The sequence below is a fragment of the Gopherus evgoodei genome, chromosome 1, assembly GCF_007399415.2.
Source record: "Gopherus evgoodei ecotype Sinaloan lineage chromosome 1, rGopEvg1_v1.p, whole genome shotgun sequence".
Lineage (NCBI taxonomy): Eukaryota > Metazoa > Chordata > Testudines > Testudinidae > Gopherus > Gopherus evgoodei.
In genome coordinates, this window is record NC_044322.1 from 68086027 (window position 1) to 68103519 (window position 17493).

The window sequence follows — 17493 nt, forward strand, 5'->3', positions numbered from 1 at the left end:
CCTGTATTTTATTTTAACTGAATGTTATCAGTATTGTAGTATTATATTTATTGTGGCTAAATATGAGCTGTGTGATCCTGCATTGGGACTGTCCTGCATTGGGACTTTGGTAAGTGTGGCCTTTAGATGAGGATCCTGACTTTGTCTGAACTGTGACAACACAGATTATTGGTTTTTAGCACCACCCGTGGAGCTTTTTTAGAGAAATATTTAAGTATCATTATATCATATTGTTGCTAAGCTCTGTAACTTTATCCTTACACGCAATTCTTTCAAATTTGGTGGCATATATACCTCCAGACCAGTGGCACCGCCATGGGCACCAGCATGGTGCCACAGTATGCCAACATTTTTATGGCTGACCTGGAACAACACTTCTTCACCTCTCATCCACTCATGCCCCTTCTCTACCTATGCTACATTGACAACATCTTCATCATCTGGACCCATGGGAAGGAGACTCTGGAAGAATTCCACCATGATTTCAACAGCTTCCACCCCACCATCAACCTCAGCCTAGACCAATCTACACGGGAGGTCCACATCCTAGACACCACGGTACAAATAAGTGATGGTTACGTTAACACCACTCTATACCGAAAACCCACCAACCTCTATGCCTACCTTCATGCCTCCAGCTTCCACCCCAGACACACCACATGATCCATCGTTTACAGTCAAGCACTGAGGTACAACTGTATCTGCTCCAACCCCTCAGAGACTAACACCTACAAGATCTTCATCAAGCATTCTCAAAACTACGATATACACACAAGGAAATAAGGAAACAAATCAACAGAACCCGACATGTACCCAGAAGCCTCCTGCTACAAGACATGCCCAGGAAGGAAACCAACAGAACTCCACTGGCCATCACCTACAGTCCTCAGCTTAAACCTCTCCAATGCATCATCAGTGATCTACAACCCATCCTGGACAATGATCCCTAGCTTTCACAGACCTTGAGAGGCAGGCCAGTCCTCGCCCACAGACAACCTGCCAACCTTAAGCATATTCTCACCAGCAACCACACATCGCACCATAACTACTTTAAATCAGGAACCAATCCATGCAACAAACCTCGATGCCAACTCTGCCTACATATCTACACCAGCAACACCAACCCAGAACCTAACCAGATCAGCTACAACATCACTGGATCATTCACCTGCACGTCCACCAATGTTATATATGCCATCATGTGCCAGCAATGTCCCTCTGCTATGTACATTGGCCAGACTGGACAGTCACTGTGTAAAAGGATAAATGCACACAAGTCAGATATCAGGAATGGCAATATACAAAAACCTGTAGGAGAACACTTCAACCTCCCTGGCCACACAAAAGCAGATTTAAAGGTAGCCATCTTACAGCAAAAAAAAAACTTCAGGACCAAACTCCAAAGAGAAACTGCTGAGCTTCAGTTCATTTGAAAATTTGACACCATCAGCTCAGGATTAAACAAAGTGAATGGCTAGCCAACTACAAAAGCAGTTTCTCCTCCGTTGGTGTTCGCACCTCCACTGCTAGCAGAGGATCTCACCCTCCCTGCTTGAACTAACCTTGTTATCTCCAGACTGATTCTTGCCTTCATATTTATACCTGCCTCAGGAAATTTCCATTACATGCATCTGACGAAGTGGGTATTTACCTACGAAAGCTTATGCTCCAATACATCTGTTAGTCTTAAAGGTGCCACAGGACCCTTTGTTGCATTATACCATAATGGCTCTATCAGCCCAACTATAGTGCCACAGAAATCGTAAAATATATGAGTGTCATAATATTTATAAAAGCGTGGATTTTATTTTTGGGGGGAGAAAAAAAACCCATCAAATGTTATTTCCTCCATAGAACTTTTCAGGATACCTTTTGTTTTCTGTGTCTATTTTTTTTCCAGATTTTAAATTCTTTTGGGACAGGATCTGTCTTTACATATGGTTGCAATTAAACAAGTAGTAAAACCCACCTAAAATACTCATGAAAGAGACTTTGTTACTTCTGCATTTCACAAAGTATGTCTGCATGAATCAACAATAATAATTGTACACAATCTCTCCCTCTTGTTTATGCTCAGTAATGTTTAACATATTATCTCTCTGACATGTGATTAAGACATTACCATGGCTTTTTGATTTCAACTTTGCTTCTACTTTAAAAAGTGCACTTCTACTTTAGAAAGTGTCCTTTTAAAACAAACAAAAAAAGCATGGAGGGATTGCATGTTTATTGTCTTTCGGTGATTTTGTAGCCAACATCCTCACATTACAAAGCAAACACTTGTGTTTTCCTGTCAGCCCTGCAAACACAGCCTATGCTATGAGCAGCAAGTTGGCTTCTTTCCATCTCATACATTATCACCAATAAGAAAGGTTCTGCAGGCCAAATTAGTCCCTCGTTTGCACCTGTGTCCCCTAATGCTTTTGCTGGGTTTGCACAGGTGTAATTGCATAGAATTTAGTAAACAACTCTGATGATGCACAAGATGGAATAGAATCCCCACTTCAATCTCCCTTAGCTATGTTGACTGTACAATATTAACAAGAGTAAAAAGCAATGAAATATATTTATGTTAATGGTGTCAGTAGATATGATTCATGTTATACCTCAGGAATAGTTCTGTATAGTAAAGGGGTGCTGGTTCAAAGCAGAAATTCATTTTCATGTCATATTTTGTACAGTGGGGGCTTTGGACTAATCCTGCAAATTATTCCATATGTTCTTAAATTTACTATCATGAGTAGTTCCATTGGTTTCAGTGGGAATATTCCTAGTAGTAAGTGCCGTCAAAAAGACACAAGTTTACAGGCTTGGGGCCCTAGGCTTCTCTTCCTCACTGTCAGAGTCACTAGCTCATTGTCTAAGGTAGGAGCAGTTGCAGTCTGGTGTAGGGGCTGGCTAGTGTGGAAACAGGCACAGGCTGGAGCAGGAGCAAGGCATTCTGTTGAAACTACTAACAATAGGAGTGTTCCCAGCCAGGTAGTGACAATGAGCAGACAAGAGAGACTGTATATCTGCCTTGGGATCTGCTGGGTGGGTCCTTGTATGTGGATTGACTGGCTGAACCCTGGTTGAATAGTGTGGGACCTATTGTAAGACCTGTGGGTAATTCCTTCTGATGACTTGTCACACTCTTTGACTTAGGGATGCCTCATCAGATGTAAGTAGGCTCAGACTCAGAAGCATCACATCCACTGGTGCTACATAGCAAAGGGAAATCACACTTCTCTGAGTCAAGCACTTTGTGATAACAACTGAGCTAAGAAGTTCCTTGTGGGAAACTTTTAACCTTTCTCTTAATCAGGGTGAGACTGACATTACAAATTAATTACAACTTGCAGTTCACTAGGGACCTGATTTAGCTATAATGCAACATTTTTGCCAACTGACACTTTCTTTACAGGTTGCCAAGAAAAGACCTAGAGTTTAGCTTCTTTGAACCTATAGCAAGCTTCAGGATATCTTTCCTAGGCTCCATAGTTTTAGGACTTCCCTTGATTTCAGTATGATTTGGATTAGGTCTTTGCAGAACTGCCTTTTCAAAACCAGCTGCTTAACTCTCCCCCGTTTCCCCACACCATTTATCCAACTTCCTTCCAAACCAGGCAGCAGTTCTTGCCAAGGCTTTGGTCCTCAGCCGAGCACTGACAAATTCATTGCTGGAAACCAGCCTGTTTTGTTAAGATGGGTATTGAACTTATAACAATGTGTTTAGTGTTTAGAATTTATGAAATGCTTGTAAGTTGCTACATGCATTAATCTCAATTTCAAAATCTTCATCACGTGCTATAAGGTAATATTTATGTTTTTGCTTTACAACTGTAAAAAAATGTTTTCTCTGAAACTGTCAACCTGTCAGAAGGAATTCTCCCTTGCCCATCAGGAAGGACTCTTAAAACTAAAGAGGCCCTTGTGGAACATCACAATACAAAGACTTTGCTAACTACTCCTGCACAGGCTATGTGCAAAAGGGTTCATCCCAACAGCCTGAATTCTGAAACAAATAAATAAAGATAGTGAACATGATTTTTTTTCCATATATATTTTTTTTCTATTTGGATTGTAATAAGGCTGGAGCTAAGAAACTGAAGCAGAGATCCCTAGGGTCAACTTTGATTAGCGCTTGCAAATAACTACAAATTTGTTGCCTTTTAAAATCATAGACTGTTACTTATTTGTGCATGTATGTTTACCTGCTTTAACCTGTAAATAACTATTTTCTTCTTTGTAGTTAATAAATCCTTAGTTTGCTATAGGATTGACTTCAAGCATTGTATTTGGTGTAAATTTGAGGTACAAATTGACCTGGGGTAAGTGACTGGTTTCTTGGAACTAGAAGAAACCTGAATCTTTTGTGATCTTTGTTTTATGACAACCAACTGTCACACAATCCAGCTTGCCTGGGTGACAAGATTGACTGGAATTCCCAAGGTGACAGTCTGTGACTTTATGGTAAGACTTGTGACAGTGCTTCAGGAATTCACATTTGTTACTGGGTTGGAGAAATCTAATTAAAAAACATACCAACAGTTCAGGGTCTCTGCCCTGCTTTTAACAATCTTCTCTGAGTTTGGCACTCATGGTCATGAACCACTCCAGATAGCATATAGCCCTGCCCCCGTCATTTTGCTGTCCTCTGTGACTTTTGAGTTCTCAGTATTGTACTTAACTGAATTTTGCTCTGTGGTTCCTTGGAGATGAAAATGGAGATTTTTGTACATATTTTGTCCCTTCTAGTCCTATGTGACCTGATACTAACTTTGAGCTTGGGATTTTTCATTTGTGTGTTTGTTTGTTTTTCTGATATAGGAGTGCAATGTGCTGCCCACTAGGTCATTTATGCAATAATTTTGGAAAGAAGGTTTGTGATTTTTTAATTAGTTTTAACCCTTTTCACCTCTTCAAACATATTTATGGACATTATTGATTTCAATTGCCATACTGATAGCCTACTGATTTGCATTGCTTTAAACTCTTTAGCATTTCTTTGTAATGGATGCTTAATATGGTGTCTTTATACCCTTTAAAAACATTATTATGAAATGTTTGGGTTAAATACTAAAACACTGAAGCAATATGCATTTATCAGTTTACATGAAACAAAAGGTTTCCAAAAGAGGAAGGATTTGTGGGCTTTTGTTTTGGGTTTTTGTTTTGTTTTGTTTTCTTGTTATTTATTACATAACAGAGAATGTTGTGAATTCACTGGATCCATGAGAAAAAACAGAAATCTATTACCAAGAGCAGAGTCTAATATTGTCTCATTTGCTCAGCCTTTGGCTATTCTTAATAGGTTGTTTATCACATAATAGCTTGAATTTGTATATTGTAATATCCCTAATAAAGCATTTCTCATTAAAGTTGTATGAGCATTCTGTTCCAAAGACAAGGTATTTTCCATTTGACTGCCAGAGCTAAGTCTTATATATTCCCAAATTTGTAAGTGTCCATATTCCACTTACATAAACTCTCCAATCTCAACTATGTTTTTCAGATGGACGTGTGTCAGTTATAGAGTATAACACCTATTTTCTACCAACATTGAAAAAACAAGCTACCTTTTATTAATCACTACCTAAATGGGCAGAAATGTATAATACATAGCAACCTTACTCTTGATCCAGCTCCTTGAAGCAAGATTTTGCCAGATGCTGCACAGATGCACAAGCTGGGGACACAATACCAAAATACTCTACTCTGTTTGGTAGCCAGGCACAATGTGGTTTTTATGCTCCCTTTGGCAAAAGGATAATGAAATAAACCCAGCTACAGGTATTATTCTTTCAAAAGTTGACAGAAATCAAGTGATGCCATAGCTTCACTCTCTGTGCTCCAGATAACCGAACTAGCCAGGAATGGATGGGAGCTTATCCTGCACTTTTTCAGTAATGGAGCAGAGACTCTCCTTCCCAAAGGAGATTTTATACCAGTCCAAAATACAATGCTTCCCCATTGAGGTAATGGTCTCCACACTCCCTTTTGTGAGGACATATGGCTTTATGGCATAAACTAGCCTGAAATCTTTAAATAGGTAGTGTAGTACAGTGGTTCTCAATCAGGGGTCTGGAGCCCCCTAGGGGACCATGAACAGGTTTCTGGGGGTCCTCCAAGCAGGGCCAGCATTAGACTTGCTGGGGCCCTTGACAGAAGGCTGAAGCCCCATTGCATGGAGCTGAAGCCCAAGGCCCTGAGACCCACCACCTGGGGCTGAAGCCAAATCATGAGCAGCTTAGCTTAAGGGGGCCCCTGTGGCACGGAGGCCCAGGCAATTGCCCTGCTTGCTACCCCCTAATGCCGGCCCTGGCTTTTATATGCAGAAAACTAGTTGTTGTGCCATAGATGGGCCGTAGAGTTTTTATAGCATGTTGGGGGTGGGGGTGGGGGTGAGGGTGGGCTGAAAGAAAAAAAAATGTGTGTGTGAGTGTGAATTTCCATATTTCTTTACCCACAATTCCCAGGAAATTTCTGTAAAATAACCAGGTGTAATCAAGCATTACTGTGGGACCTCACTGCAGTTTTATTCATAGTCAAAATATTTACAGTGGCAGAGATTGCAGGCCTAGAGATGGGAAGTTTGTGTTTGGGAATAAGTTGTGTTTGGGGGGGGAGTTCCCCTTACAGTGTGATATCAATTTGTCATATGCTTCAGCACTGCAAAATGCCTTGAATCTCTCTATTTGTTTGATGTCATGCCATTGTGATGTCCACTGTCTTGGCTAATATACCAGGGACTGAACTGGAAACTCAAGGTGAAAATTTAGCAGCTCATGCTTTTAAGACCAAAGAGACAAGCCTCTTTTGGCGAGGGCTGATATCCTTTTTGATCAGCACACACATATGCCAGAAGGTTACATCATGATATTCTTACAGAATTGATTTAAAAAAAAGTAATATGTGTGTTAAGTACAGCAAGTACTGAGGTTTGATCCTTTGTGATACAAACTCTATAGCATACATAGGAAAAAGCCTTCAAAAGTAAATGCAGCTAAAAAAAATTAAAAAATATTAAAAAAAAATCATCTGTGAAACCTGTTTATATTTTGTCTATAAGATTATGACATTTTCTTTGATAGATGCCATATTTTAGTAATTTAATAGCCTCTAATGAACCAGTATTTATGTTTTCAGAATACTTAAATTTTAGGAAAAGTCATTTTGTTTTGTTCTCCCCTCCTCAATAGAAAATAATGGGTATCAATATTCAGATTCTCAGGTGTGTTTCTGAGTGATGGGCATAGACTCAGCAGCCATAAAATTACTTCCTGCTCTCCCCCCTACACTCTGAATAGGGATTGTGTCAGGGCATGCCAACGGCACATGGGATGAGGGTAGAGTACCAGGCACCCCACCTGATTCTCAGTTGATTCAGAAGTCCTTGTGGACTTCAGCCAACATAATTTACAGTAGTTTATATGGGGATAGTAGCTTATGCGGAGGGTTGTTTTGATCCCCAGCCAGATCAGAATCAAAGGAACAAAAAAAGTGGCTTAGAGCCATCCCTCTTCCTACTTTTTTGGCTGTACTAAGTCTGCATTCACTGTAGCTGAGGATTTAGTCTCAAATATTAAAAACACTGGACACTAACCAGCCTACAGTCATATAGGCTGTTTTACCCTTTGTTCTTTTCTGCTTCCAGACTCATCTGCAGTCCCTCTTACTGTATCACTAATGAAATGAAATAAAATGAGCTGTGGTGATGTCTGGGCCTTATTCACTTCTATATCGAGTGTCAAGGTTGCACTTCCCAATTTAAAATTTGTCTTTGAAAATAAAATGTATAAAACCTTAAAAAAAATCTTGTCTATTTCAGATTTTGAACTCACAGCTAGGACCAGATCCTGCAGCTCTTAGACAGGCAAAATCCTGTTAAAATGTAAAACACTGAATAAATCTGAACTGGTAACGATACACAACACGAAACACTTAATAGAACACAGAGGTAACTTATGACTAAGGCTAAGATTTTGTCATGGTTATATTTAGTAAAAGTCACGGAAGCCGTGACCTGTTTGTGACTTTTGCTGCTGCAGGTTTCCCTGCCGCCATGGTGGCTGGGAGCTAAGGGGTTCCACCCCGCCAACCACACACACACACACACACACACACACACACACACACACACACACACACACACACACACACACACACACGAGGCTATCACCAATCGCTGAAACCCTGAGGAGGGCCCCCTGGGGAAGCTGTCACTGGAACCCTGCAATGGGACCCTGAGAAGCTGTTGCCTGTCACTGGAACCCTGACAGGGCTCTGCTGCCTGCCAGCTGTACGCCCGTGCCCCCAGGGGCTGAAGCAGAAAATGTTATTGAGGTCTCTGGAAGTCACAGCTTCCATAACTTCCGTGACCTCTGTGACATAAATGTAGCCTTATTTATGACTGCATTGTTAAGCATATACACGATAAGTATTCTAAACTAAAGTGATGCAAATCATGCAACAGATATCTGTCTCTCAACCCACTGGACACTCAGTTACCTTTCTAAACCATTTTCCTTAGTGAAATGGAGATTGAAGAGTCTAACCATCTACCAATATTGACAATACTCAATATGAAATGTCATTAATTCAGTATTGTAATGCAATGTTTTTAAATGTTTGTTTCCATAATATTTGCATGTCAGTCTGTGTATTATATATGCTAGAGGAAGTACTCTGAAAAGTTTTGGATTCTCATTTAAATTTCATTAATTCACAAATTTTATAGGTTTTCTGATCTTCTTGAACTGGAATTTGAAGTCATCCTTTCTCTGAATGTAAATGTGTGCACACACACCAAATTAGGTGCAGGTCATATACACTTGAGGCTACAGTAACAGAACAAAATAAACCTTACACGGTAGCCCAGCCTATTTCCCTTATAAGCATTATCTGTTTGATTGTAGCCATGTTTGATAGCTTTCTGGTTCCCTCTATCCACAGGGCTGGCCCATTTGAACAGTCACACAAGGAAACTGATATAAACTTTTGATAGTCATTTAAACCTACGTTAGACAATGCACTGGAGAGTATAATGAACTGAATGATTTTGTATTGGCAATGAACAAGTGACCCAACAAATCTTTTCCATAAGATGTTCCTATGTTTCTGTGAGTTATTTACATACCAAAAACTGTGTGTCAGCCTGGTAAATTTCAGTGAGTATGAGAAGTCCTTGAAGTCTCTCTGCATGTGAGATTTCTCAAGGTGTGGGTTCCTCTTTCCCTCCATATGGTGTTTAGTTTTGTTTTTGTTTTGTTTTGTTCTCATTTTAACTCAGGAAGATGAACTGAGTGACAAGCAAGCTGAATGAAAGGATGAAGGGTAGCATCAGCTTAGCCATGCTGGGCAGCATCCAGTAAAAAAACTCTAACATATGAATCATCTTTACTTATATTCGAGTTGTCAAGGTTTTTCCTCCACTTTGAACTTTAGGGTACAAAAAGGGGGGACCTGCATGAACACTTTTAAGCTTAATTACTAGCTTAAATCTGGTACGCTGCCACCAGCCAGAATTTAGTGTCTGGCACACTTTCTGTTCCCCCAAAACCTTCCCTGGGGACCCAGATCCAAACTCCTAGGGTCTTAAAACAAGGAGAAATTAACCATCCCCCTCCTTTTCCCCTCAGACTTTCCCCTCCCTGGGTTGCCTTGAGAGGCTTCACACAAATCCAAACTCCTTGGATCTTAGAACAAAGAGGAATTAACCATTCCCCCCCTTTTCCCCCTACCAATCCCTTGGTGAGTTCAGGTCCAATTCCCTTGGTTCTTAAAACAAGGAAAAATCAATCAGGTTCTTAAAAAGAAAGCTTTTAATTAAAGAAAGAAAAAGTAAAAATTATCTCTGTAAAATCAGGATGGAAAATGCTTTACAGGGTACTCAGATTCATATAGACTAGAGGGACCGCCCCCCCAACCTTAGATTTAAATTTACAGCAAACAGAGGTGAAAATACTTCCAGCAAAAACACTCATTTACAAGTTGAGGAAATAAACATACGACTAATCCACCTTGCCTGGCTATTACTTACTATTTTGAAACATGAAAGACTGATTCAGAAAGATTGGGAAAGCCTGGAATGATGTCCCCTCCTTCTCAGTCCCGAAAGCGAACAACGAACCAAACAAAAAGCACAAACAAAGACTTCCCTCCACCAAGATTTGAAAGTATCTTGTCCCCCTATTGGTCCTCTGGTCAGGTGTCAGCCAGGTTTACTGAGCTTCTTAACCCTTTAAAGGTAAAAGAGACATTAATCCTTAACCATCTGTTTATGACACGAGTCTTTGAAGCCTAAAAGGTTTAGAGACAGAGCCTCAGCTGGTGTAAATTGTCATGAGGATCTGCCCCATGGTTTTCACTTAGATTTTCTCTCCCATCAGGAGCTGGGGTGTAATAAACTGATCCAGTAACATTTCAGTTATGTTCCAGTGAAATGAACTTGATTCAAGTAGTTTTGGATTGTTTCCAACCCTTTTCTCATCCCTAATCAACATTTTCTGCATCTCAAGGTAAGATTATTTGAAGGTAGACAATTATGTTTTTCAGCTAAAAATATGTGAGTGATAAAATGTGTGTAATTCAAATGATGGTTTTTTTAAAAACAATTGACCTTCAGACTTAGCACATATTCAACATCTAATCTTCTCATTCCCTAAAATGACAAATTACTATTACCGCATAAAGTAAGGAGATTAGGTAATTTATTTTGCATAGCCCAGTTATGTACAGTAATTACTCTAACTCCATAGGTTTTAGTTGCCTCTTTATTGCATGCTGCATTTATTTTTCCCTATCAATTATTTAGGAGTGAGTTAGAAGGTACAAAAGTAGTTACCATGAGACAATCAGAACACCAATTTAAAAGGCAGAAAAACAAATGCATTTATTTTGCACAAACAGTACTACTATCTTGATCTTTTTCCATGATAGTCACTGGTAGTAGACTGGGCTCTGTGGAAGTATATTGATACTACAAGGCATTTACTATGAATAAAAACCTGACATCTTATTACAGCTTAGCTATTCAAAATCTCCCCCACGTCCCCAGCATTATCATCTCAAATCTGACATCTCTTCACACCACAAACTCTACTGAAGTCAGTGAGGGAGGCTGTGTTGCACAAGGATTGCTGGATCAGGCCCTATAGCAGCAAAATGATGCAAAGTATTACAGTGAAGTCTGTAACTCTAAGCAACTATTCAAGGGAACAAAAAATGGTCTTTTCCTTTAAGGTATTTTAATAAATATGGCTGTGGGTGATATTTGATCAATTTAAGGCAATTCTACAAAAGCTTAAATCATACTTGATATACAAATATTTATAAAAACACAATGTATATTTGAGTATTTTTTATAAAACAGTTGAAGTTCAAATAGTTGTAAACTAAATATTAATATATAAAATGCCATTTGCAGCCAGACACGTTGGTCTGAATTCAAGTTCCCCTAGATACATGTGAAAAAATATTGCATTTATTAACTTAACAGAATGGTATTTTAGTGTAAAAAATTCAGTCAATATGAAGCCCTGTGCAGAGTCTTCTGTGCATAAGCTGTAAGCCAGATTCTCAACAAGTGAATGTTTGCTAGCTCCACGGTATTCTACAGAGCTATGCTGATTTAGACCAGCTAAGAATCAGGCCTATAGTTTGTGTATTGAGGTCAATGGAGCCAGTTTATTTACATTTGCTGAGAATCTGAGCACTGAAGTCCAAAAGCTAAGGTTTAATGCTTGAACATATAATTTTATTATTAATAGAAATATATTCAGATCATTGCAGGAATGTAAAGAAAAGAAACAAAGTTATATAATGCCCACCATATGTAATCCTGGAGCCAAATATCAGACAAAACAAAATGTTGTCACTTATTGTTAAGGTTTGGAATCTTTTCAGGGAGTAGCCCCTTTGTTTAGATATAACATCTTACTATGTATCATCCTTCAGTATCAGAATTTACAAAATAAACCTATGATCAGGTTCCTAGAAATACAAAATAAAACATGATTATAACCACCACATGTGACAGTTAATTCATTTCAGTCTGGTACAGACATATAGCCGTGAGACACCCATTAACATTACCTTGTCTAATTGCAAACCTTGTAATTATATTGATGATTATAATTATTTCTTTGTTGCACCACCACCAATAAAATAGGTTTTTCATTATTCCACTGATCAACTATTTGTCTGAAATATATTGTTTCTTTTGGTTTTGTAATATGGATATCCAAAACTTTGGATGCTTATCCAATACTTATATGAACTAACCTAACCTCTTGCATACGCAAAATTAGGTTGGGAATCTTGCAAGAACAGGCTTTGCTAAGATAGGTCTGCCTTTCTGTAGGAAAGAAGTATCACAAGTAGCATTTTCCTGTAGCATTTTGGCAGCTTTGTTCCTACTCTTGCCCAGATTCTTTGAGTACAAAGTCACTAGCTATCAAAAACCATCAGAGTCTAAACAAATGTGAGTTTCATTTGATCCTACCAACCAATGAAGGTGTAATGAGGGTTATGTTTTTCTTCAAACATGCTTAATTCATGCCTAATTTTTTTTTATCTCACTGGCTTGATTTTTGCCATGAAGAACATCTTCCTAGGAACACATTAGAGTAAGAGAAACTTAAAAAAAGGAAAATCTAAGCAATAACTCCATTATCGTAAATATATATTGAACTGAACTGAGAAAGCTGTAGGCTTTCTGTTTCCGAAGTAATTTTATAATTTTAAAATGCAAGTTATTCACATCCTAATGGTTCTTTTCCTTTAAAATATACATGAAAACGATTTAAAAATGCAGAGTAAATCTCACCGTAGCTTATAACAGTTCCGCTATACAGTAAATGAATTTTAATGGTAAAATATTGTCAGTAGTCCATGCATCCAAATCTAACTAACATCAGTGAGGGTTCCAGTATATACTGAAAATCTTGTACTGCTACTGGATTCTTTCTATAGAATAGAATTAAAGAGACAAGGTGTCTGAGGTAATACTTTCTACTGGACCAACTTCTGTAGGTGAGAGAGGAAAACTTTTGAGATTACATAGAACTCTTCTTTAGGTTTGGGAAACATTCTCAGAGTGTCACAGGGTGGTACAGATTGTTTAGCATAAATAGTTAGCACATATTTCAAGGGATCATTCAAGGTGAAGTGGCCTGTTAAAACCCCTCCAATTTTAGGAGGGGAAAGGAAGAGGTGGGGTAAAAGGCAATTGGGGGGCATGTGACAAAAGCCCACAGGTAATCCAAAACATGGAGACCTGAGAGAAGGATTGGAATCTGGGAGGAGCATGGGCCTCTATAGCTGGGATAAGAGAAAGACAAGAGAGAACACGGGGGAAAATCAAATCAGTATCTTAGACAGGGGTCTGCTAACTCTGGCACACGGCTTGCCACGGTAAGCACCCTGGTGTGCTGGGCCAGTTTGTTTACCTGTCGTATGGGCAGGTTCAGCTGATCGTGGCTCCCACTGGCTGTGGTTCGCCATCCCAAGCCAATGGGGATGGCGGGAAGCCGCGGCCAGCACAACTCTCACCCATGCCGCTTCCTGACACCCCCCCATTGGCTTGGGATGGCGAACTGCGGCCAGTGGGAACCGCTATCGGCCGAACCTGCCCACGCAGCAGGTAAACAAACTGGCCCAGCCTGCCAGGGTGCTTACCCTGGTGAGCCGCATGCCAGAGGTTGCCAACCCCTGATCTTAGGTGTCTGTATACCATGGTGGGCAACCTACAGCCCACGGGATGCATATGGCCTTTCAGGGTAAACCGCTGGCAGGCTGACAGACAGTTTATTTACATTTGACAGTATTGAGTGTTTTAAGACAGACATGCTGAATTTTCTCATCAGAAGTTCATCCAATAAAATATATTACCTCACTCACCTTGTTTCTCTAATATCCTGGGACTGACATGGCTACAACAATACTGCATATATAGAATAGAACTGAATTTTGTAGAATCTGTTTTAAATAGATCACATGGAAAAGCTTTACAAAAAGTGAGCAATCAAAATCAAAAGGAAAAAATAATAGGTTTTACAGTGAGATTTAAAGAGGAGTTAGTGGCTCAACATGAGGCACAAGAAATTTATTGGGTGTTACAAAAGATAGTACCCAGCTGCAAAAGAAAGTAGAGAGGAAAATAAGGACAGGAAAAAGGTAGAGTGTGGTCAATGTAGGTGGGGGATACAGATGCCAGTTAGAATTGTTGGGTGAGAAGTCACACACTTGGGTATGGAACTCTGAGGTTTATTACTTCCAACCTGTATTTGAACCAAAAGCATACCTTGTGAATACAATTATTATTAAATAAACTAGAGACATACAGTAAAAGATAGTGAACAACTACCTTCTGAGACATAGGTGGATCACAATGGATTTTTAAGGTATTCTATCCTTTACAAAACTCTCACATATTACATATTTGTTAGTTTCTCTTCAAATAACCATTAAATATGAAAATTATGTATATTTTGTAACTCATACAATACACATGCATAAACCGCAAGTGGGATAACTTTTGCTGTTCTTGCTATTTTCACACTATGTCTCTCTCCTAACTGGTTTATTATGCACTGATCATGTATATTTGACCAGGTCATTTTGACCATTTTCTCTGAATAAAAGTTTTTTCGGACTTCCCAGTTTGTCTACTTGTGTTTTCCCTAATTCTCTTTTGGCAGCACATTTTGTTTGTTTGTTGTGTTTCAATTTCATCACATCCTGTGGTGAAAACGCCCCCTCTGTCCTATACACCAGTTATAAACATGTTTATTCAATAATATGGTCACCAAGGCAACATTTCACTCATGTCAAGGAAACTGCAAACTAGTCCAAAAACAGCCTTGCTGTCCAAACTTATGCATCAGATACCACCATTATAACATGTTTCCATAGAACCTTCTGGTTTAATTGATTCAGAAGCAGATAGGAAGGTTCTGAGAAAAGTCGGGGATTATATGGCCACTTTCCTATGAAACATAAACCTATGCCACAACATTCTGAAAGCCATGCTTATTAAATCTCCTTTGTAGAAGTAACGACTGCTTCTTTTCCTAGCATATTAATTTCTTTTGTTTTAAATATTAAAAGTAATTTTACTATATTATAGATTAATTGTTTGGTAGTTCTTTTAGTTTATTTAAATGAAGTGATTTGCCTGTACAACAAGTCTTTGCCACACAAACTGTTAACTAATTTATAGTCATAGCTTAAAAATGGTGAAACCATTATTAAGCTGTTAAAAATATCTGCTCTTGGGTTGAGAGCTTGTATGATAAACTTTCTGCCAAAAAGAGTTTTAACAGCCACATTAATACAAACCAGTGAAAAATTAGTTACGATCAATAGTAATAGTTTTATTTTAAAATCAAGGTGGGATGGGGAGAAAGGTAACTTTACTTACAGGAATACCATGATATTTTTATTTTGTTGTAATTTATTTTTAAAGAAGTCCTTTGATCAATGGTAACCTGACAAACATGTTGACCATGGCAAACAGCATCTTTTCCCCTTGATCAGATCCTAATCTGACAATTCGCTGTCTTTCAAAATGATTATAGACTTCTGGATTGAAAAGGTAAAAAAAGAAAATAAAACACAGGGAGAACTATTTAAATATGATACATTTTTTCACAATATTATAGGTGGCAGTAGTAGGTTCATTATAAACCAATATTTTAGGTTACAACTGAGCTTCCATTATTGAACCCTGTTTTCATTTACTTCAAATAAATACGTGATCAATTGCAAAAAACCTAGTTGATCATTATGACTTGCTTCCTTTCTCTTTCCGTGCTGTCTACCCAGTGTTCTCTGCCACCAAATCCAGTTCTTTCTCTCACTCTCATTAGAGTGAAAGAAAGGAGCCAAGGGTAGGGATTGATCTGATGGTCTGACATGGCAAGAAAAAGACCATAATTTAGCCACTGGTACTGCCCATTCCAGCTGCCTGTCAAAAGTCAGGGACTTAGAAGAGGATGATAGTAAAGCAGCCTAAAGTCCCAGCAGCTCAGATTAGAAGTAGGCTGCTATGAAAATCTGTGGAGGAAGAAAGAGGGAGCAGACATCGGAAAGCAAGATAGTGGAAGACACTCAGAAGAGAGTGGGAAACTAAAAATTTTACCAGAGGAAGCAAACAGTAGAGCAGGGATCAGCAACCTTTGGCACACAGCCTGTCAGGGAAATCAGCTGGAAGGGCTGGACAATTTGTTTACCTGGCTGTGGTTCACTGTTCCAGGCCAAAGGGGGCTGCGTGAAGCAGCGGCCAGCACATCCCCCAGCATACACTGCTTCCCACAGCCCCCATGGGCCTGGAACGGCGAACCGCAGCCAGTGGGAGCTGCGATCAGCTGAACCTGCGGACACTGCAGGTAAACAAACCTTCCCGGCCTGTCAATGGATTTCCCTGGTGGGCCACATGCCAAAGGTGGCTGATCCCTGCTGTAGAAGGCAATAAGTTAATAAAGATGGAGGGGGATAAAGAAATAAAAATCCTGTTCAAGAACAAATATCAAGACTGCTGAAGTTATTTCTAATTGATTTTTAAATAGTTATGTCCAAAACATTAGAAAAAACATAGAGTTGGTTTAATTTTTTATGATGGGACATATTTTGGAGTGTGCTTCTGTGAGACGATGAGTGGTTTTGCAGATCTCATTGTGAAATGATAGCTGAAAGAGGAGGCCACCTTCTGGATAGATGGGAAAGAGAATAATCTTGGGAGAGGATTAGTTGTTTTACAGCATTGATTCTGGTCTCAGTATCATTATTTTATGATTATGTGGTTAAAACACTGAACTGAGTTTCAGGAAATCTTGGGTTTATTTATTGGCTCTGCCACAGATAAACATTGCCCAAAGTGGTTCAGTTCTTTAAGCTCTCCCTACCTCAGATCCTCAGACATCAAATGGAAATTGTACTTGTTTTCTCCGACCCTTTCTCTTATTAGATTGCAAGCTCTCTGGACAAGGTTGATATGTTTGTACAGCACTTAGCACAATGGAGCCCCAATCTTGATTAAGGATCCTAGATACTGCTGTAGCACAAACAAATAATAGTACTGTTTGTTACTATATGGATCTGATGAGATATAGACAAAGGCATACTGTGGGCTCTGGCGTTCTGTTGGCTTTGTTGCTTGTTTATTGACTTAATAGCAGAACCTTGCTGCACTATCAATTTATCCTTGTAAAGATTCCAGGTAAACAACAGGATTTGTTTAATTTTGCCATAAACTTTTCAAGCCAGATTATGGGCCAGGGAACAGTTGCATGTTGACTTCAGATTTCAGGTGCTCAGTATGGCCTTAGCTTTCCTAAAAAAGAAGCCATTTTCCTTCCCATTTCTGCACTGGCCAGCAGAACCAGAAGAGCATAGGCAAGAGTGCTGCCAACAGTCTTCTGCTGAAGTTAGAATTCTCAGCACACCATCCCACACCTCCACACCTACCCTGCAGGCTGCAGTTATGCCACAATTTGGCCTTTATTTTGGCCT